Source organism: Muscardinus avellanarius (genome assembly GCF_963383645.1).
Source record: "Muscardinus avellanarius genome assembly, chromosome: 12".
Classification (NCBI taxonomy): domain Eukaryota; kingdom Metazoa; phylum Chordata; class Mammalia; order Rodentia; family Gliridae; genus Muscardinus; species Muscardinus avellanarius.
Window position 1 is genome coordinate 20,565,223 of NC_137798.1, and position 22,167 is coordinate 20,587,389.

The 22,167-nt window shown below is 38.8% G+C and overlaps 1 pseudogene across 1 annotated transcript in view; it reads left to right on the plus strand.

Moving 5' to 3' along the window:
- LOC308271346 (UDP-glucuronosyltransferase 2B31-like) overlaps positions 1-22,167 on the plus strand; it is a 138,783-nt pseudogene that overhangs the window by 112,230 nt on the left and 4,386 nt on the right. Inside the window, exons 3-5 of the transcript in view lie at positions 18,659-18,790; positions 20,422-20,509; positions 21,544-21,763. The product of the transcript in view is annotated as a UDP-glucuronosyltransferase 2B31-like (transcript). The remainder of the gene's footprint in view (positions 1-18,658; positions 18,791-20,421; positions 20,510-21,543; positions 21,764-22,167) is intronic.

The following is a 22,167-nucleotide window of genomic DNA, read 5'->3' on the forward strand; positions in this document are numbered from 1 at the left end:
TCTCTCTCTCTCTCTCTCTCTCTCTCTCTCTCTCTGAATGAGTTATGTTTTCATTCCCCATGCCTTTCACCTTCTGATCCATCATCTAACTTTAAGAGCCATCCCTTACTCTGAAACAGATCTCCTTTGAAATTAAAAATAATTTCCCAATAACTGCTTTTCTGTATCCAGTATGTTTTTATACTGAAAAGGGAAGCTAAGGGCCTGTACCCCCTGACTCTGACATGCATCATCAACCTGAGTCTCTCATGTCTGGCTTAGAATAGCCTAGCTAAATCTACATATGTACGTCAGATGGCTTTTTTTTTCTTCTAAAAATTCTAACGGCTAGGGGGAGGTGGGAAAAGAAATCTAGCTGCTTTTTTCCAGTTTGATCAAACTGTACCAGCTGAAATCCAGGTAGACTCCCTGGTTGGAATGTCAGTAATAACTCTTTGTGTGTGTGTGTGTGTGTGTGTGTGTGTGTGTGTGTGTGTGTGTGAGATACTGGGGGGAGAACCCAGGAGCCTTCTACCACTGAGCTACACCCCCAGTCCTATTTTTTATATTTTATTTGGAAACGCGATCTCACCAAGTTGCTGAGAACCACATTCAGTAGCTGAGGCTGGTTTGAAGCTGTGTGATCCTCCTGTCTCTGCCTCCCAAGTGCGGGGATTACAAGCGTGCACCACTACGCCCGGCCCAGTCCTATTTTTTATTCTTTATTTTGAAACAGGGTCTCACTAAATTGTGAAGAGCCTCACTAAGTAGCTAAGCCTGGCTGCAAACCTGCGGACCTCCTGTCTCAGCCTCCCAAGTACTGGGATTACAAGTGCGCCATCACTGAAAATTGAACCCAGGGGCATTCTATCTCCAAACTACATCCCACCCCCACCCCTTTTGAGAGAGAGTTTTGCTAAGTTGCTGAAGCTGGCCTCAAACCTGTGATCCTCCTGGCGTGGCCTCCTAAGCACTGGTATTATAGTTGTATGCTACTATAGCTAGCTGTTAACATTCTCTCTCTCTCTCTCTCCTCTCTCCCTCTCTCCCTCTCTCCCTCTCTCCCTCCCTCCCTCTCTTTTGTGGTGCTGGGGATGGAACCCAGGGGCATTCTACCTCTGAGTGAAACTTCCAGCCCTGTTTTTTATTCTTAATTTTGTAACAGGGTCTCACTGAGTTGCAAAGAGCCTCACTAAGTATGTTAACAACTATTGATGTCTTACACATACCTAGTCTATGTTTGTGACTCAACCCAAATCCAAATAATAGGATTTTTTGGAAAGTTTTCCATGAAGAATCAACATTTGCTTTTTCTGTGTTTATGACAGTGTACTATACTGTGCCTTCCTCACCAGTGGATTGTACCATGTTTCAGAGATCAGAATTGGCCTGCTGGGGTTGAACAACATGACTTTTTTTTTTACCTAGAGATTATTTTCAAGAAAATTTATATTCTCGTGTCAATTCTGCCCTGAGACTTTTTTTTTATATACCAAATACACAAGCAGAAAGTTACATACTCAATTTAACTATAAATATTTATGATACCAGTATCCACCTGGTCTTAAACCCTCATTTTGGAAGGCAGATCTTTTTTATATTTTAGTAGAAATATCAGTTTGGCTGCTTTAATTGCCAGCTGCACCAGAATCTGCATTAGCACTTTTTTATTTTGGAAATCTATTGTTTGCACCATTCTTGAAAGGAACCACGTTGTAGTACAGCAGAATCACCAGGGGATGGCACCCCACAGCCAATAGTATGTAGAACCAAATTAGGTGTGTGTGTTTGAAAATGTACATAGCTATCTTGTAAGTGGAATCAGAAATACACAGTGTTGAAAGACAGTTGTATTGCCGGGCATGGTGGTGCACGCTTGTAATCCTCGCGCTTGGGAGGCAGAGACAGGAGGATCGCGCAGGTTCAAAGCCAGCCTCGCGCGCTGGCTTAGGAGACCCTGTTTCCAAATAAAAATGTAAAAATAGGTCTGGGAGTGTAGTTCGGAGGTAAAAGGGCTTCCAGGAACCCCAGTACCACCAAAAGAAGAAAAAAAAAGACAGTTGTATTAATCTTGATCTGGGTGGTGGTTCCATAGGGTAGATGTATATAAAAATTCATTGTTATATATTTAAAGTATGTACATTTTACTATATGTGTGTTGTGCCTCAATTAAAAATCTAAATTGACAGTTGGTGGAGGTGGCATACACCTGTAATCCTATACTTGGCAGGCTGAGATGGGAGGATCCCAGATTCAAGGCCAGGCTCAAGAATTTAGTGAGACCCTATTTCAAAATAAAATAAAAAGGGTTGTAGGTAAATCGATATGACACACTTTTTTTGTGTGTGTGTGTGTGCTGGACTGGGAATGGAACCCAGGGGCATTTGACCTTTGAACTATACCCCTTGCCCTATTTTTTATTCTTTATTTTGAAATAGGGTCTCACTAAGTTGCAAAGGGTTTCACTCACTAAATAGCTGAGGCTGTCCGGTCTCAGCCTCCCAAATGCTGGGATTACAAGCCTGCGCCACCATGCCCAGCTAGTGGCACACACTTCTAATCCCAGTACTTGGAAGGCTGAGACAGGAGGATCGCAAGTTTGCGGCCAGACCCAGCAACTTAGTGAGACCCTGTTTCAAAATAAAGAATAAAAAATAGGGCTGGGAGTGTAGCTCAGAGGTGGAATGCCTCTAGGTTCAATCCACAGTACTGAAAAAACAAAAAAGGGTTGTGGGTGAGCTGGGCATGGTGGTGCACACTTATAATCCCAGTATTTAGGAGACTGAGACAGGAGAATCACAGGTTTGCAGCCAGCCACAGGAACATGAGGCCCTCCACAACCCGTGAGATCCTGTTTTAAAAATACACAATAAGCAGGGTGTGGTGGTGCACGATTATAATCCCCAGGCTTGGGAGGCGGAGACAGGAGGATCATGCAGGTTCGAAGCCAGCCACTCTAGCTTAAGAGACCCTGTTTCCAAAAAAAAAAAAAAGTATAAAATAGGTCTGGGAGTGGCCGGGCATGGTGGCGCACGCTTGTAAGCCCTGTGTTTGGGAGGCTGAGACAGGAGGATCGCATAGGTTCACAGCCAGCCTCAGATACTGAGTGAGGCTCTCAGCAACTTAGTGAGACCCTGTTTCCAAATAAAATATAAAATAGGTCTGGGGGTATAGCTCGGAGGTAGAAAAGCCCCTGGGTTCCACTCCTAGTACCACAAAAAAATAAATAAAAAATAAAATAAAATAGGTTGGGAGTGTAGCCCGGAGGTAGAAGGGCTTCCAGGAACCCCAGTACCACACACACACACACACACACACACACACACACACACACACACTAAGCTGGGTGTGGTGGCGCAGGCTTTGATCCCAGTATTTGGGAGACTGAAACAAGAGGACTGCAGTTCTCGGATACCCTCAGCAACTTAGTGGGACCTTGTTTCAAAATAAAGAATAAAAAATAGGTCTGCGGGTGTAGTTTGGAGGCAGAATGCCCCTGGGTTCCATCCTCAGTACCGCAAATAAATAAATAAATAAATAAATAAATAAATAACCAAACAAACAAACAATAAAATAGGGTTTGATCCACACCACAAAAGGGGGGCGGGAGTTGTGTTTGTAGTTCGGAGATAGAATACCCATGGGTTAAATCTCTAGTACCAAAGATAAATAAAATACATAATAAAATAAGGATGGGGTTATAGCTCAGATGTAGAAGGCGTCTGGGTTCAATCCCTGTACCACATACTCATGCACACAAATTTAATTTGCTATAAATGAGGACCATTTTATATGACTCCTTTTAAACTTTGCCCTATTATTGAACAGAATCATAAAAAAATTTCAGAGGAAGTACTAAGCATTAGCAATTTTCCTGAACAATATGAAATTATTTTTATGATAGCTATTTAGCTTGCTGTAATATATTTAATAAATGTATTTTATTAATAAATGAATAAACCACGTGCACAAACCATATTGGAACATTATACAAAGTGGGAGTTAAGGAACCACAGCTGCATGTAATAATGTGGATCAATTTCATAAACACAACACTGGGTGAAAAACAAGTCATAAAGATCACTTATATGTAAATTTTTATATCAAGTTCAAAAATAGTAAAAAAATGGGCTAGGGATATAGCTCAGTGGAATAGTGCTTGCCTAGCATGTGTGAAGCCCTAGGTTTGATCCCCAGCAACACACACACACACACACACACACACACACACACACACACACACGTCAAAAGAAACTAGATAATTTACGGAGGTAAATTATCTAGAAGGATTAACAGAAGGGAGAAACCTAGAGAAATGTCCAAAAATGATTGTCATAGAGGTCAGGAAAGTGGTTGTTATTAAGGGGAAGGAGCAGGATGGCATCTGAGGACAGGGACATATAGAGCCCTTAAGGGGTTGGCATCATTCTACTATGCTTTTTTCTTTTCTTTCTTCCTTTCCTTTTTTCTTTTTTTGCAGTACTGTTGACCTCAAGACCTCGCTCCTGCTAGGCAGGCGCTCTACCACTGAGTGACATCCTCACCCCTCAACTCTATTTCTTAACTTGGATGCTGTTTATGCAGAGGCTTGCTTTATAATTACTCCATAAGTACAAAAGAGGAAGATTAAAATGTAAAATCGAAGCATCAGGGATTTTATACTTCAGAAAGCTTAGGGGGTTTCCCCTGTAGCAAACTAAAAGTAGTCACAGGCACCTGAGATTGTGTGTGGGATTGCCAGATTTAGCAAATACATACAGCAAGTAAAAGAACATGATTGCCAGTTAAATATGAATTTGAGATATACAACAAACAATTTTTTAGTATATCTTTTTCTTTTTTTCTTTCTTTCTTTTGTTTTTTGGTGGTACTGGGGTTCCTGGAAACCCTTCTACTTCCAGGCTACACTCCCAGACCTATTTTGTACTTTTATATTTGGAAACAGGGTCTCTTAAGCCAGCGCAGCTGGCTTTGAACCTGCGCAATCCTCTTGTCTTGGCCTCCCAAGCGCGGGGATTAAAAGCGTGCGCCACCACGCCCGGCTAGTATATCTTAATGATGCATGCCTGTAATCCCAGCTACTTGGGAGGCTGAGGTAGGATGATTCTAAGTTCAAGGCTAACCTGGGAAATTTAGTAAGATCCGTTTCAAAGTGTAAAATTGAAGCTGGGCACAGTGGTCCATACCTGTAATCTCTGAGACTCAGGAGGCTGAGGCAGGAGGATCACAAGTCCGAGTTCAGCCCAGGCAATTTAGTGAGACCCTGTCTCAAAAGTAAAAAAAGGGCTGGGGATGTAGTTCAGTGGTACGATGCTTGCCTAGCATTTAGAAAGGCCTGAGTTTTATCCTCTGGACAAGGGAGGGGGAAAAAAAAAATATATATATATAATATATATGTGCACTTATATATTATATATATATATACACACATATGTTTCTGTTTATATTTCCAGTATCTGATGTCATCCGATACTGAGGACATATAATAATAAAAACAATTGCTGAGTGTGGTAGCACACACCTATAATCCTCCTTTCTCACCCATACAAGTACTGGGATTACAGGTGTAGGGTTTCTTTTTCTTTTTCTTCTCTTTTCTTTTTTTTTTTTTTCAGTACTGGGGATTGAACACCCCTGGGGGTCCCAGCCCTATCTTTTATTCTTTATTTTAAAACAGGGTCTCACTAAGTTGCGGAGGGCCTCACTAAGTAGCTGAGGCTGGCCACGAACCTGGTCCTCTTGTCTCAGCCTCCCAAGTACAGGGATTACAAGTGTGCACCACCATGCCTGGCAGGCTTATTTTTCTATTCTAAAATTAATAAACATTTATTTGCCCTTTTTCTCTAATATAAACAATACTGCATTGGATATATGTCCTTGTGCACGTCTGAGAATTTCTCTAGGTTACCTCTCAAAGTGAACCTGCTTAGCTGTAGAGCATGCAGACTCTTAATTTTGGTGAATTGCTGAATTGCCTTTAAATATGACCGCTCACTGCAGTTTCTACTCAGCCATCAGTGAATGAGCGTCCTTCTTTACTCATCTCTTCTTTGAATCTGACATTGTCTTCTGAGGACTGTGATTTTGATAGTACAATACTTCATCCCAGGACTGCATTTTGACACCTAACCTGTTGTGGCGTCTGTGTTGTCATTCTTCGAGGTGTTTTGGTCACATTCAGTTTTGGTGGTAAAGGTTATTTCAACATAGGTCACACAAGTACAGCTGATTGTGTTGTTTGATTCATTTTACAAAAATGCTGATGGTCCAGAATTGTGGTCCTCCTGCAGCAGGATTTTTTTTTTCCCCTCATGGTTCTGGGAATTGAACTCAGGGCCATTCTGCCTCTGTGCCACACTCCCAGCTCTATTTTACTTTTAATTCTGAAACAAAGTCTCACTCAATTGTGGAGGGCCTCACTAAGTTGCTGCGGCTGGCTAGGAAGCTGCCATCCTCCTGTCTCAGACTCCCTAGTGCTGGGATTACAAGCGTGCACCATCACACCCGGCCACAGCAGGATTCTATTTAGATTGTACAACACTGTGCTTGCCAAGTATTAAGAGAGGCCAAAAGTCAAGTCAAATTAAGTTCAGAAAATATGTTTGATACACTGTGCTAACTATTCTATAGTAGCCATCCTTTTACATTGAAAAGCTTTAGCTCACTGCCCAAAAATGAATTATTAAATGCATCATGGATAACTGTATTTGGTCCATGGTATACAGTTAATCTGGTGGGTACCATGACTGAGGTTTTTCTCCTCCAATCTTCATCCTTCTCTTTTTGAAGTAGTATTAACTTCCTTATCAGGTCAAAGTTTCAGGAAAATCCTAGCTGTAATATATAATTCAGGCTAAAAGTTTTTGTAGCACAAGTTTACCCAAGGCATTAAACTCTGTCATGATATCTAGCTAAAAATAAAGTTTCAGACCTGCAGATGACCATATGTAACATCTGCTGAGCTATCCTGTATAATTGGCAATAAATTACAGAGTAAGCAAGGAATGTAGCAGGTATGGTAAATCAGGAATGGCTTGGTGTTTTTTAATTTTACACTTATTTTCAAAAATCATTTATAAGAGTATAAAACCTAAAAGTAGTTTCACATACTGTCTCTGGGTAGAGATTATATTCTTTTACCCTCTATGTACAAAATGAAGAATTTTTGCCTTATGATGAGTATTCTTCCAATTTACAGGGCAATTTTCTTTGGAGATAATCCTCCACTTCAGAAAAGTTTAAATTTCTCAGAGGAATAAACCTTTTGTTTTTCAACATTACACAATATTTAGAAGTTGACCAAGTTTTTTTTTTTTTTTTTTTTTGTGGTACTGGGGGTGGAACCCGGGGGCTTTTCTACCTCCAGGCTATACTCCCAGACCTATTTTATATTTTATTTGGAAACAGGGTCTCACTAAGTTGCTGAGAGCCTCACTCAATAGCTGAGGCTGGCTTCGAACCTGTGAGATCCTCCTGTCTCAGCCTCCCAAGCGCGGGGATTACAAGCATGCGCCACCATGCCTGGCTGGCCAAGTTCTTAAAATCTTTTGACCAGACCTGGATTTTGTTGTTGTTGTTGTTTGTTTGTTTTTTGGTACTGGGGATTGAATAGTACAGGGGCATTCTAGTTTTAGGCTAGACTGTTATCCCTATTTTACTCTTTATTTTGAAATAGGGTCTCACTAAGTGTGGAGGGTCTTTTGGTGAGAATGGCTTCAAAAATGAAATCCTCCTGTCTCAGAACTGGGATTGCAGGCATGCATCACTATGCCTGGCCAGACTCGGGTTTTTAATAAGAATATTGAATAGAAAGTAAATAAGTCTTCACTCAAGACACATGGAAAGACATACCTCATTTATGAAGTTTTCTCAGACTCTTATGGTAACGTATCAATTATACTATTTTCTCAGCAAACTCCAAGGCACTCTTGGCTAAAATCTGAGTTGCAATGTCTCTCATTTATTTGTTATCTTTTTTTTGTGTGTGTGTGTGGTACTGGGGTTCCTGGAAACCCTGCTACCTCCGGGCTACATTCCCAGACCTATTTTATATTATTTTTATTTGGAAATAGGGTCTCTTAAGCCAGCGAGGCTAACTTTGAACCTGCGCGATCCTCCTGTCTCCGCCTCCCAAGCACGGGGATTACAAGCGTGTGCCACCTCGCCCGGCTATTTGTTATCTTTTGTTAATTTAATTATTGGAAGTCATTGTTCCATAACTCTATGCCTGACATTTATCATCCACCTGACTCCCTTGTCCCTGACTCCCATCTTTCTCTGACTTCAGCTTTCAGTTGAAACAGATGAACTCCAGCCTGGACTAAGACATGACTGCTGCTTTTGGTGGTGGGGATTTTGGATTTAGTGCAGCTGCTTGGGAAGCAGGCACTTGTTCTAGGAGAGAAGATTACAGTTCTTCAAAGCCCTATTTCTGAGTCTAGAAACAAAACCTATAAGACACTGTTTCAAGATTAACTTTTTTGTGCGTGTGTGGTACTGGGGATGGAACCCAGGGACATTCTACCTCCAAGCAGCTACATATCCAGCCCTATTATTTATTCTTTTATTTTGAAACAGGGTTTCACTGAGTTGCAAAGGGCCTAAGTAGTAGCTGAAGCTTTCTGTGAACCCAGGATTCTCCTGTCTCAGCCTCCTAAATGTTAGGATTACAAGCATGCGCCACTACGCCCAGCTGACTTTCCAATTCTTCTCTCTCTCTCTCTCTCTCTCTCTCTCTCTCTCTCTCTCTCTCTCTCTCTCTCTCTCTCTCTCTCCCTCCCTCCCTCCCTCCCTCTCCTCCTCTTTCTTTCTTTCTTTCTTTCTTTCTTTCTTTCTTTCTTTCTTTCTTTCTTTCTTTCTTTCTTTCTTTCTGTGTATGGTACTGGGGATTGACCCCAGAGGCATTCTACCTCCAAACTTCACCCCCAGCCCTATTTTTTAGTCTTCATTTTGAAACAGGATCTTACTAAGTTGCAAAGTGCCTCACTAAATAGCTGAGGCTGGCTGCAAACCTGTGATCCTCCTGTCTCAGCCTTCCAAGTACTAGGATTATAAATGTGCACCACCACACCCAACTTCAGACTCTTTGTTTTTTCTTACTGCCTAAGTCCCATCATTATTGGTCCATTGGTTTTGTGGTCCTGGGGATCAAATCAAGGGTCTTGCATGTGCTAGGCACAAACTAACATGGCACTACCACCTCAGTCCCTTTTATTATATTCTGACACAGAACTAGTCAAAAGTTTGCAAATCTTTTTTGTAGAGTATGAAACAACATGTAATTATTTATTCACTACTATAATCAGATAAGTATGGAGCATAATGTAATGGAGCATAATACTAAAGATCTACATAAGATAAAAATTGGTATGTTAATCTATTTTTGTATGTCCTACTAGATATTAAGTGGTTAACCTACTAGCTTTCTTCACTGTATTATAATTATCAAATAAAAATATTTGCTAAAAGCATTGGCTGAGCTGTGTCCCCACAAAATGAAATATTTTGTGTATAAAATAAAATGTAAATACCAAGCTGGGCCTGGTGGTACACACTTGTAATCCCAGCATTTGAGAGGCTGACACAGGAGGATCCCAGATTCGCAGACAGCATCAGCTACTTAGTGAGGCCTTCTGCAACTTAGTGAAATCCTGTTTCAAAATAAAGAATTAAAAAATAGGACTTGGGATGTAGCTCAGAGGCAGAATGCCCCCAGGTTCAATCCCCAGTTTCACAAAAAGAAAGAAAGAGAGAGAGAGACGGAAAGAAAGAAAGAACTGTAAATGCCAACAGAAAATCACATACCAATAGATACCAATAGGCTCAGGATGTTTTAAAAAATCATATGCAATCAAAGACAAGAATATTTGACAACAAACCTGTTAGAACAAATTCTAAGTTAATTATTCATCCTTATTTCAGATATTAGCCTGATAGTATTTTTCCTCTCAGCACATATTCACTACATTGTGAAGGAAAAGGAGCATAAAATAACCTTTGAATCCTGAGATGAGCAATTTCAACCAATGAATTTATTGTTTTAAATTGCTTTTTATTATCATCTTTCATGGTATATAAGAAAAAGTTATTATAGCCTCTCTTTCACATCTGGAACTTATAAATCACTGCTCAGTAACACGTCCTCCATGCTCACTATTCAGCTCATAGCAGCTGGCGGCTGGCATCAATCTCTTCCTAATTAGAGAAGCACAGCATCATTACCCTGAGCGAGAGCAATGGTGCTCAACCCAGTTCCCGGTCCTTCTTACCTTATTCTCCAGGAAGCAACTGATGATGATATCACAGCTCATACCAAGCATCGAGTGATAGAAAAACATGACATTTGGAGGTCGTGCGCCTGGATTTGAATTCAACCTCCGACTAACTGTGTGATCTAGTTAGGCAACTTAATCTCACCGAACAACTCCTCCTTCTCTTCCTTCCTCCTCCTCTTCCTCCTCCTCTTCCTCCTCCTCTTCCTTCCTCCTCCTCTTCCTTCCTTCTCCTCTTCCTCCTCCTCTTCCTTCCTTCTCTTCATCCTCCTCTTCTTCCTCCTCCTCCTCCTCTTCCTTCCTTCTCCTCTTCCTCCTCCTTCTTCTCTAAGTTGCTGAGCTTGGCCTTGAACTTGTGATCTACAGCCTACCAAGTGCTAGAATTACAAGTGTGTGCCACCACGTCAGGCTACATCTTCATCTTTAAACAGTCATTCTAGGCCGGCGTGGTGGCGCACGCTTGTAATCCCAGCATTCGGGAGGCTGAGACCTGGAGGATCGCGGTTCACGGACAGCCTCAGCTACTTAGTGAGGCCCTCTGCAACTCAGTGAGGACCGGTTTCAAAATAAAGAATAAAAAATAGAGCAGGGGGTGTAGCTCAGAGGTCAAATGCCCCTGGGTTCCATCCCCAGACCCGCAAAAAGAAAAAGTTTTCATTTTGAAACAAGATTTCGCTAAGTTGCTGGGGATCTTACTATAAGTTCCCGAGGCTCGCCCTGAACCTGTGATCCTCCTGTCTCAGCCTCTGAAGTACTAGAATTATAGGCATATGCCATGACACTTGGCTACAAATATCTTTTTTAAAACAGTATTAATTTGTAAAGCAGGTTGTTAGCCAGGCATTGTGGTACACACCTGTTTCAAAAAAAAAAAAAAAAAAAAGAAAAGGGCTGGAGGTGTAGCTTGGAGGTAGACTGTCCTGGGCTCAATCTACAGTACCACAAGAATAAATAAATAAATAAATAAATAAATAAATAAATAGGTCTAAGGGTGTGGCTCAGAAGTAGAACGCCCCTGGGTTTAATCTCTAGTGCAAAACAAACAAAAATCATCATCATCAACAACAAAATCCAACAACTTTCAGTTACTGAAAATGTCAAACATTCTTCAGTTGAGAGCAGAGCATATTGTACCCTCATGTATCTACCTCCTAGTTTCAACGATCATCCATTTGTGGTCAATGATGTTACATCTATATTTCACCCAGTTTCTCCTCCGTCCACCAAAGAATATTACTATAAAACAAATTTCCAGATATCATGGATCTTAATGTCCCCAACAGGCCAGTAGTCAAAGGTTTGCTTACCAGCCCTCAGAGGCCATGGGAGGTGGTGGAACTTATAAGAGGTGGGCCTCGTAGAAAGAAGTTAGGTCTCAGAGGGCATGCCTTTGAAGGGGATAGTGTGCCCGGTGTGCATGCTTGTAATCTCAGTACTTGGGAAGCTGAGACAGGAGGACCACAGGTTTGTGGCCAGCCTCGGCTACTTAGGCCCTCTGCAACTTAGTGAGACCTTGTTTCAAAATAAAGAATAAAAACAAAAAATAAGACTTGGAGTGTAGCTTGGAAGTAGAATGCTCCTGGGTTCAATGTCCAGTACAGAGAAGAAAAAAAAAAAAAAAAGAAGAAGAAGAAGAAGAAGAAGAAGAAGAAGAAGAAGAAGAAGAAGAAGAAGAAGAAGAAGAAGAAAGAAAAAAGAAAAAAGAAAAAAAAAAAGGGCTAGTGTGACCCTGGCTCCTTCCTTCCCCTCTTTTTGCTCCTTGGCTGCCTTTAGGCGAGTGGCTTTACTCTGCCATGCACTCACTGTCCACCATCATGTTCTGCTTCACCACAGCCCCCAGGCCATGGGCCACAAGCCAACCAATCACAAACCTAGACCTCTTTTTTTTTTTTTTTGGTACTGAGACTAAAACCAGGGGCATTCTACCTCCAAGCTACACCCCTAGCTCTATTTTATATTTATTTCAAAACAAGGCCCTGCTAAGTTGCTGATGGCCTCACTAAATTGCTGAGGCTGGTCTGGAACCTGCCATCCTTCTGTATTAATTTCCTAAGTACTGGGCTTGCAGGTGTGCACCGGGATGTCTGGCAGACCTAAACCTCTTAAACTGTGAGCCTGGTTAAATCTTCCCTCCTTAAATTATTTAATCTCAGTTTGTCACAGAGACAGAAAGCTGGCTAACATAGTATCATTCTACCCATAAGTATTTTAGTATGTATTTCTTAAAGTCTCTCTATAAAAAGCATACTATAAAGCCGGGCATGGTGACACACATTTGTAATCCCAGTACTTGGGAGGTTGAGACAGGTGGATTGCAGGTTTGTGGCCAGCCTCAGCAATTTAGTGAGGCCCTCTGCAACTTAGTGAGACCCTTTTTCCAAATAAAAAATAAAACAGGGTTGGGAGTGTATCCTGGAGGTAGAAGGCCCCTGGGTTCCATCTCCAGTTCAAAAAGAAAGAAAGAAAGCTGGGCATGGTGGCACATGCTTGTAATCCCAGCGCTTGCTTGGGAGGCTGAGACAGGAGGATCAGGTTCAAAGCCAGCCTCAGCTACTTACTGAGGCTCTCAGCAACTTAACAAGACCCACTTTCCAAATAAAATATAAAATAGGTATGGGAGTGTAGTCTGGAGGTAGAAGGCCCCTGGGTTCCATCCTCAGTACCGCCAAAAACAAACAAACAACATACTGTAAAACCATTATCATACTTTAAAAATAAAAAATCTACAGTGCCCATTTTTCTAATTGTCTTATAACATTTTCTTTTTACAGTTATTTTGTTTGACTTGGGATTTAAATAAGTCCTACATGTGGTACTTGGCTGAGTTGTGTTTTTTTTAAGTCCTGTTAGTACCCACTTAATATACCTTCAGATATAACATTTGGAAATATTTTATCCCATTCTATTAGTAACTGTTAACTCTGTTTACATTGTCTTTGGATATACAATATTTTTTTATTTTTTAGGGAGTTTGTATACTCCTCTGTTGCCTGTGCCATCGAAATCATAACCAAGAAATCACTGCCAATTTCAATGTTGTGAGGTTTAATGACCCAGATTTTCTCCTAAAAGTTTATAGTCTTAAGATTTATATTTAGGTCTATTATCTATTTTGAGTTAATATTTGTGTATGGGATTAGATAAGGATCCAATTTTATTATTTTCCATGTAATTATTATTTTTCAACAATATTTAGTTAAAAGATTATTATTTCCAACACCAAATGTTCGTGGAAACCTTGTCAAAAATAACTTGACAATATAGGGAAGAATTTAGCTCTAGGCTTGTATTTAACTCCAATGGTTTATATATCTGCCTTTAGAACAGTACTACACTGTTTCAATTATTGTAGCTTTATATGGTTTGAAATCAGAAATATATATATCTTCTAGCTTTGTTCTTTTTCAAGATCGTTTTGGGAACCTAGAGTCCATATTCCATATTAGGATAGGTTTTTTTCTGAAAAATAAATATATAAATATATGATAGTTTCACCTAAAAAATAAAAAAAATATTCTCTGTTAAGAAAGAAAGCAAAAAGAAATATTGAAATGTTATCTTTAAGTCATCAAAAGCTTGGTATCAGACAAATGAAACTGTTATGTGAGATTATCATTTTTAATTTTAGATAAATTGCCATAATACTAGATGTCAACTACTAAGCCAAGCATGGGAGGGAGAGATAGGGAGAGAATGGGGTGGGGATTGGGTGGGGGCTGACTGGGAAAAGTGTGCATGTATGTCTACAAAAGTATGTATCCTACTATGATGTATGAATACAGTGCACCAATAAAAATAAATAAATAAATAAATAAATAAATAAATAAATAAATAAAAAGAAGAATGGGAACAAAAAAAATCTAAAGAGAAAGCCTACATAATGGGAGATCTTTACCAGCTATCCCTCTGACTGAGGTCTAATATCTAGAATATACAAAACAATACACTAGCAAAACAAATAACCCAAATAAGAAATGGACAACTGGATTGAATGATATTTCACAAAAGAAAAGCTTCAAATGGCCAGCAGATACATGAAAAAATACTCAACATCATGAGCAATCAGAGAGATTCAAATCAAAACCACACTGAGATTCCATCTAACCCAATCAAAATAATCATAAAGAAGTCAAATAATAATGTTGATGAGGCTGTGGGGAAATAGGAGCTCTTTTACACTGTTGGTGGAATTACAAACTAGTTCAGTCACTATTGAGATCAGTGTGGAGATTCCTTAAAAAACTGGGAATATATCTATCATATGATCTGGACATACCACTACTAGGTATCTTTCCAAAGGGGTTTAAAACAGAGAACTACAGTAATATATGCATACCTATGGTCATAGCAGCACAATTCACAATAGCCAAATTATTGAACCACCCTAGGTATCCATCAACTGATGAATGGATTGAAAAACTATGGGAAATATACATAATGGAGTTCTACTCATCAATAAAGAAAAATAAAATTATGTCATTTGGAATAAAATGGAAGAACCCTAGAACAATATATCACGTGAGTTTAGAAAATCAGAGAGTGAAGGGCAATATATTTTCTTTAATATGTGCAAGATAGGGAGTAATACCAAGGACAAGGTACATGTATGTTATTGTCAACATGATTTACATCAAAATTTGAGACTATAATGCACCAATAAAAGCACTAAAAGTAATCATTAAATGTATAAGGAAAAATAATGAAGAAAAAAAAGACCACAAGTATATCCTACATACAACAAGGCTTCAGGAAATCTCCTTTAGAAATGTGGGTCTCTATACCACATCTGCCTAATAGAGTATAAAGAAAACTGTATGCTGTGCATACAGTAAACAGCAGAAATTTTGCATACTTAGATAGTACTTAATATTACAACTTATCTTTGAAGCCTGCTCTTAATTATGATTACAAAATAATATAATTATGTAGGATATTGTTTATGCAAAACAAATAATCTGATGTCATCTTAAACAAATAATCTAATGTCATCTTAACATATACCATGCTTTTATGCTACAAATAGAGATGAAGCATTTTTACTTCACTATTAAGTGATATTTTAAGAGTTCTGATTTTTCTACCCTCTTATTGGGAACAATGTAATGTCTAATCCTCTTTGAAGTGTAAAACTGTTGTACAACCCATTGTTGAAGCTGTTTATAGCACTCCCACTTTTAAAAACACATAAAAGGGTAATAAAAATTCTGGGTAGTCCAATCCTGTTTTTAAAAGATTTGTACATCCTTAGTAAAGAGAAATGACTGTTAATGAAAGAGATCAAAGAGGATGTATGAAAGCAATACAAAAAGAAAGATGTGGGACACCTTTAACATGATTATTAGGAATGCTCAAAGTAGTGACTGCAGTAACAAGTTTCAAAATCAAGTCAGTGCTTGACAAATATTTTTTTCTTAACACTAATTACATGAAGTTTTCCTTCTGCAAAGGATTTGCATTCAACTAACTACTAAATTCATGATAATATTGATAAACTTACAATGGTGAAACATTGTTAGACAAAATTTATTGACAACTTAAAAATACACAACTTTTTTTTTATTGGTGCACTGTATTCATACATCATAGTGGGATACAAACTTTTGTAGACATACATGCACACATCACCCAGTCAGCCCCCACCCAATCCCCACCCCATTCTCTCCCCATCCCTCCTTCCCTCCAGTACATGCTACATGTACTGGGATTTCTCCTCTGGGGCCCACAATTTGACTCACTGTTCTTGAGTTTGCAGATGTAGCTGTACTGGACTCAGTGAATTCACTGCTGCTGCCGCCGGTGGCAATATGGCACCGCTGTTACGCCCTCGGCCATGAGGCTGGCGTATTTCTTCTTGGTTTTGAGTTCCACTCTGAGTCCCTGCAGCGTGTGTTGAGCTCAGCCACTGGGAGCTTTAGATGCTCCCTGTGCTGAAAAATCCCTCCTGGCTGTTCCTCAGCGGCTCACCTCGGCTTGCTGTAGCCGTCCGGTGAACTCGCCGCTGCTGCCGGCAGTATGGCGCTGCTGCCGTGTCCTCGGGCATGAGGCCGGTGTATCTCCTCTGTGGCTCTGAGCTCTGTTCTCAGTCCACTTTCTCTCTGGAGCCTGGTGATTTTTTTGTTTCTCTGGTGATGGTGTTTTCTGGCTATGAAAGGCGCTGATTTTGTGGTAATGGAGATTGGTTGTTAGCGGGGCTCTTAAGCCCCGCTTTTCTCGGTCACCATCTTCCCGGAAGTCCCCACAACTTTTTAATTTTATTGTACATTTTAACATTTCTAGAATAAAGAGATTTGAAATAATCCAACCGAAAAACAATTTTTTCAGGTGATGTATATGCTAATTACCTTGATTTGATCATTACACATCATGTATCTGTTTCGAAATATTACCCTATAACCATATAAATGTGTACAAGTATTATGAAAAACTCAGATATCAAATTATAATAGAAAAGTTAGAAAAATGTGCCTCTTGCCTTTTGCTTCTCAATAAGCTTATGTAAATTAACAGAAAAAATCAAATGTACATAATCAATAGTTAAGAGTTATTAATAAAAATCACTGAAAGCAGTTTATATACGTGACATGGAGAAATCATTTAAAATGTAGACTGTCAGTATGATGCTATTAAAACCATTTTATTAATAAATACTTAACTATACTGTCAGTCATAACAAAAATTTGTTTTAAAAAACAAGGCTGTTAGCAAGGCATGGTGGTGCACACTTGTAATCCCAGCATCTGGGAGGATAAAACAGGAGGATCACGGTTCACAGACAGCCTCAGCTACTTAGTGAGGCCCTCTGCAACTCAGTGAGACCCTGTTTACAAACAAAGAATAAAAAAATAGGGCTGCAAATGTAACTTGGAGGTAGAATGCCCCTGGTTTCATAAAAGTAACACAAAAATAAAATAAAAATAAAATAAAGTATCAAGGCTATAATTATATGTCATGCACATATGTACAATATAAATAACATATATAAATAAAAAATAATGAGTATAGTCTTAAAATACACATGCTTTTGCCAGTATGTTATTTGGAATCAAAACCCAAATATAGGCTTGATCCAATGTGATAAATCCCTGCCTCTTAAATGTAAATCAGACATATTGTTGCATGGAGGATATGGGTAAATTTTATTTTCTTTCAGGTTTTCTAAATCTTATGATGATCCAATTTGAGTTTAATAATGAAGTTTGATAATTTTTTTCATATACTACAATATTTAAGAACCTTCATGACATCGCAATAAGTAAAATGAGCAATTCAGAAAACAGAATACTCAGCCGGGCGTGGTGGCACACTCTTGTAATCCCAGTACTTGGGAGGCTAAGACAGGTGGATCGCACAAGTTCAGAGCCAGCCTCAGCTACTGAGTGAAGCTCTCAGCAATTTAGAGAGACCCTGTTTCCAAATAAAGTAGAAAATAGGTCTGGGGTGTTGCCTGAAGGTAGAAAGCCCCTGGGTTCTATCCCAGGACCACACACACACACACACACACACACACACACACACACACACACACCAAAAAAACCCAAAACAAAACAAAACAAAAAAACACCAGAATACTCTATTTATCCATTGACATGAAGTACCAGACTAGAGACATTTACAGCAAAGGAAAGTTAGAAGTATGGTAACCAATGGAACAGTGTAGGGAGAAACAAACATAGTTTGCTTAATTTGCACAGATTTCAAATAAGTATGAAAAAATTCTGGATATTATTGGCATAAAAATATTAATATGTATGTTTCTAATACTACTCAACTATATACTTAGAAGTAGTTATAATAGTTTGTATTATGCATATTTTCAGTTAGTTTTATTTGTTCAATGTTTAATTCATTTATTCATTTATAATAGTGAGGATCTTAGGGACATTCCACCACCAAGATACACAAGATACCATTCCTATTTATTTTTTTAAAATTTTGTATGTATTTATTTATTTTTGTGGTACTGGGGATGGACCCAGGGGCATTCTACCACCAAGCTACAAACCCAGTCCTATTTTTTATTCTTTATTTCTAAACAATGTCTCACAAAGTTGCAGAGGTCCTCACTAGGTACCCGAGGTTGTCCTCAAACCTATGATCTTCCTGTCTCAGCTTGTAATTTGTACTGGGATAACAAGCATGTGCCATCATGCCCAGCTTAGTTTTCATTTTAAAATAGGGTCTCACAAAGTTGCTGAGACTGACCACAAACCTGCAATCCTTCTTTCTCTTCCTCTCAAGTACTAGGTTTCCAGGAATATGCCAACATGCCCAGTTTAAATTAATTTTTAAAATAGCACTCCACTAATTCCTAATGCTATTAATCTTCTCTCCTTAGGTGGTGGTAGTGATTACAATAGTCTCACTCTGCTCTTAATCTCTTGTAATGGAGTATATTTTTTCCTTCACAGGAAATGGAAGATTTTGTCCAGAGCTCTGGAGGAAATGGTGTGGTGGTGTTTTCTCTAGGGTCAATGGTTGCGAATATGTCAAAAGAAAGGGCCAATGTTATTGCATCAGCTCTTGCACAGATTCCACAAAAGGTCAGATAGAATGATTTTGTGATAGAATAATACTTAAGAGTCTGTTAAACACTATAAAGGGACTGATTACAGAAATTTTCTTGGTGAAAGCTTAAAGGTCATGATCACTCTAATTTACCTCAGAAACCACTTTTAAAATAAGAATATGCATAGTAGATGCAAAATTACTACATAACATTTCTTTTATTTTTGCTCAGAAATATCTATATTTAACAGATGTAGTGTGAAGTTGGTATTATAATGGTGTTGCAGGAAAATACACAGAAGTAATGAAACTCCTGTCTTTTGCCCCTTTTTCTTGTAGGTTTTCTGAGGACATTGTATACACTACACATGTAATCAGATTAGAGGTAAATAGTAACCAGGAACTGCACCAACATAACAATAAACAGATATTACAAAGTCTGAGTCACAGCACACAATGTCATATATAAGCTGAGTCTCAATGTCTCCACAAAAAGTGGGAAGGGGCTTTTTCGCAATGCTGTTCATGGCACTGTTTGGAGTAACAAGGGCAGGTCAACAATCCTGAGTCCTAGAAATGGATCCTGCCCCTAAGTTCAAGCTACTGTAATAAATAATGTGGCCCCACAATGGACAACTCTTAAAATTAACATTCCCACATATCACTTAAAAAAATTTTTTTTTCTTTGCAGTACAGGGGATGGAATCCAGGGGCATTCTACCTCCAAGCTACACCCTCACCCCTATTTTTCATTATTCTTTATTTTGAAACAGGAGGTCATAGTTGCAAAGGCCTCACTAAGTAGCTGAGGCTGGCCAAATACCACAATTCTGTCTCAGCCTCCCTAATGCTGGGATTACAAGCATGCACCACCATGTCCAGCTGAATACTAAATTCAGCAAATGAGAACTAGTATAAAATGTAAATTTGTAAAAACAAAATAAATAGGCAGGTCATTAGTAATTTTTTTTACAAATTGTTGTTCTAGAATTGTAAGACTGTTAATTTCCTATTTGTATTTGATGTTGATAAAATATTTAGTCTAAGCTACTATTTATAAAATGTTAAAAATGCATGCTATACTTTGATTAAATATGAAAATAGAGAACTGTCATCTACCTAAGACACAATTTAGTAGTGGTCGTTCTTTATCATCTCTTCTCCTCATGATGCTATTTGTCATGTGATAGATGTAAAAGTATGTGATTTTAAGGTCTTTTTATTGTTGCATTGTAATTACACATCATTATAAGATTCAGAGTGATAAAGCATACATGCACACAGTGCTCGAGAGCACCCCTCTCCCTAATACCACATTGCTCCCTCCACATTCCTCTGCATAGTTTGGTAATTGGAATTGACAACCTCCGTATGTACCTAGCATTGTTTGGACTGTTTCTTTTATCAAGTATTTCCTTTCCTCTCTCTCCTCACGACTTCTTCCTCTCTTCTACTAGTTTCACTCCTCATTATCTGAAGTCATTTCTATTTCCCAATTTCTCACTAGCTTCCACATATTAGAGAAAACAATATGATTTTTCAATTTCTCAGAAAGACTAATCTCACTTCACAGATTATTCTCTAGTTCTTAATCTGAGTCTGTTTAGAATTAGAATACACTATAAATTGAAACCGCTCAAGTAATAAGTTTGCTCTACTGAAACAGGTCATATGGAGATTGGATGACAAGAAGCCAGATACCTTAGGACCCAACACTCAGCTATACAAGTGGATTCCCCAGAATGACCTTCTTGGTAAGGCTCTGGAGAACAAATCTGGAAAACATTGAATAAAAGCCAATTAGAAATTAATGCAATAGGAGATATATTTATGAAAATATATTATGAAAAAAAAACCAAAATAATTTATTTTATCATTTATCATATTGGGTTTGAACCTAGAGGCAATATGCCCCCAGCCCAATTTTATTTCTTTTATTTGGAAACAGGATCTCACTAGGTTGATGAGACCTTTTGTACATTGCTGAGGCTAGCTTTGAATCTAGGATCCTCCTGTTTCAGCCTCCTCAAGTACTAGTATTACTAGTGTGCAGCACCAAGCCCAGCCTTTTATTTTTTCTAGTACTGGGGGCCTGTTAAAGAAGAATTGCTGACATTTTATTATACAGAGTAACATTATTTATGGGCAGAATAAAAATATATTTATTTCAGTTGTTATTATTTCTCACAGAGAAGTTTCAATCACTTACTGGATTGTGTCTTCTATATTTACAACTTTACACCTATCTTTCTTTCTACCTCAGGGTATTTGAAATGTCCACCCCCCCCAATTATTTTTAAAAAATGACTTGAATTTTTCATAGCAAAAAATTCAGTCATAGCCACTTCATTTTATAGTGAAGTGTAGCCTGTTCTACCTTTGATTCCAGCACCACAAACATCCCACTCCCCGTTGCCTTGGCACCCTACATAGCTGACTGAGGATTGTCACTATTTTCTTTAACAAAACATGTTTAGGTACTTCTCCTTTTAAGTTGGCACATGCTGTTTCTTCTGTCTAGGTGTGCCTTCTCTGTATGTCCACATGGCAAACTCGTTTTCTCTTTTCACGTCTCAGCTTACATACATCTCTCCCATTTTGAATTCTCTTGCCTCAGAGGTGGATTTCGGCACTTCAGAAACAGATTTGAAAGCAATTGTGATGAAGTTTCGTGGCTAAAATGATCCTTATATCTAAATTTTTTTATCTTCAATGGCATATATTGTGCTTTGGTTATTTTGTTTCTGACTTTTAATAAGTAATTTTTCTTTGTTTCTTTGAATGCTAGGTCACCCAAAAACCAAGGCTTTTGTAACTCATGGTGGCACCAATAGCATCTATGAAGCAATCTACCATGGGGTCCCCCTCGTGGGCATCCCTTTGTTTGCAGATCAACCTGGTAATATAGCTTGCATGAAGGCCAAGGGAGCAGCTGTTAGATTGAATTTTATGACAATGTCAAGTACTGATTTGCTCAATGCATTGAAGACAGTTATTAATGACCCTTCATGAGTATGACAATTCTTTCATCTGGGCAGTGCTTACACTTAGTATCTCTTGTCAGTTAGAACAGATTTTGTCTCATTTTAATCTAATTTTGATAAATTAAAATAAATTAATTACTCAGATTTTTTTTATGGTACTGGAGATGGAATTCAGGGGCATTCTACCTCTGAGCTGCATCCCCAGCCCTGTTTTTATTCTTTATTTTGAAACAGGATCTCACTGAGTTGCAAAGGGCCTCACTAAGAAGCTGAGGCTGGCCATGAACCTGGATCCTCCTGTCTCAGCCTCCCAAATGCTGGGATTAGAAGCATGTGCCACCACGCCCGGCTAGAAATGTGTTTTTACTCTCAAATAGTTATTTCAACAATAAAAATAAATCCTATATATTTATTTAGATACTAGTTAT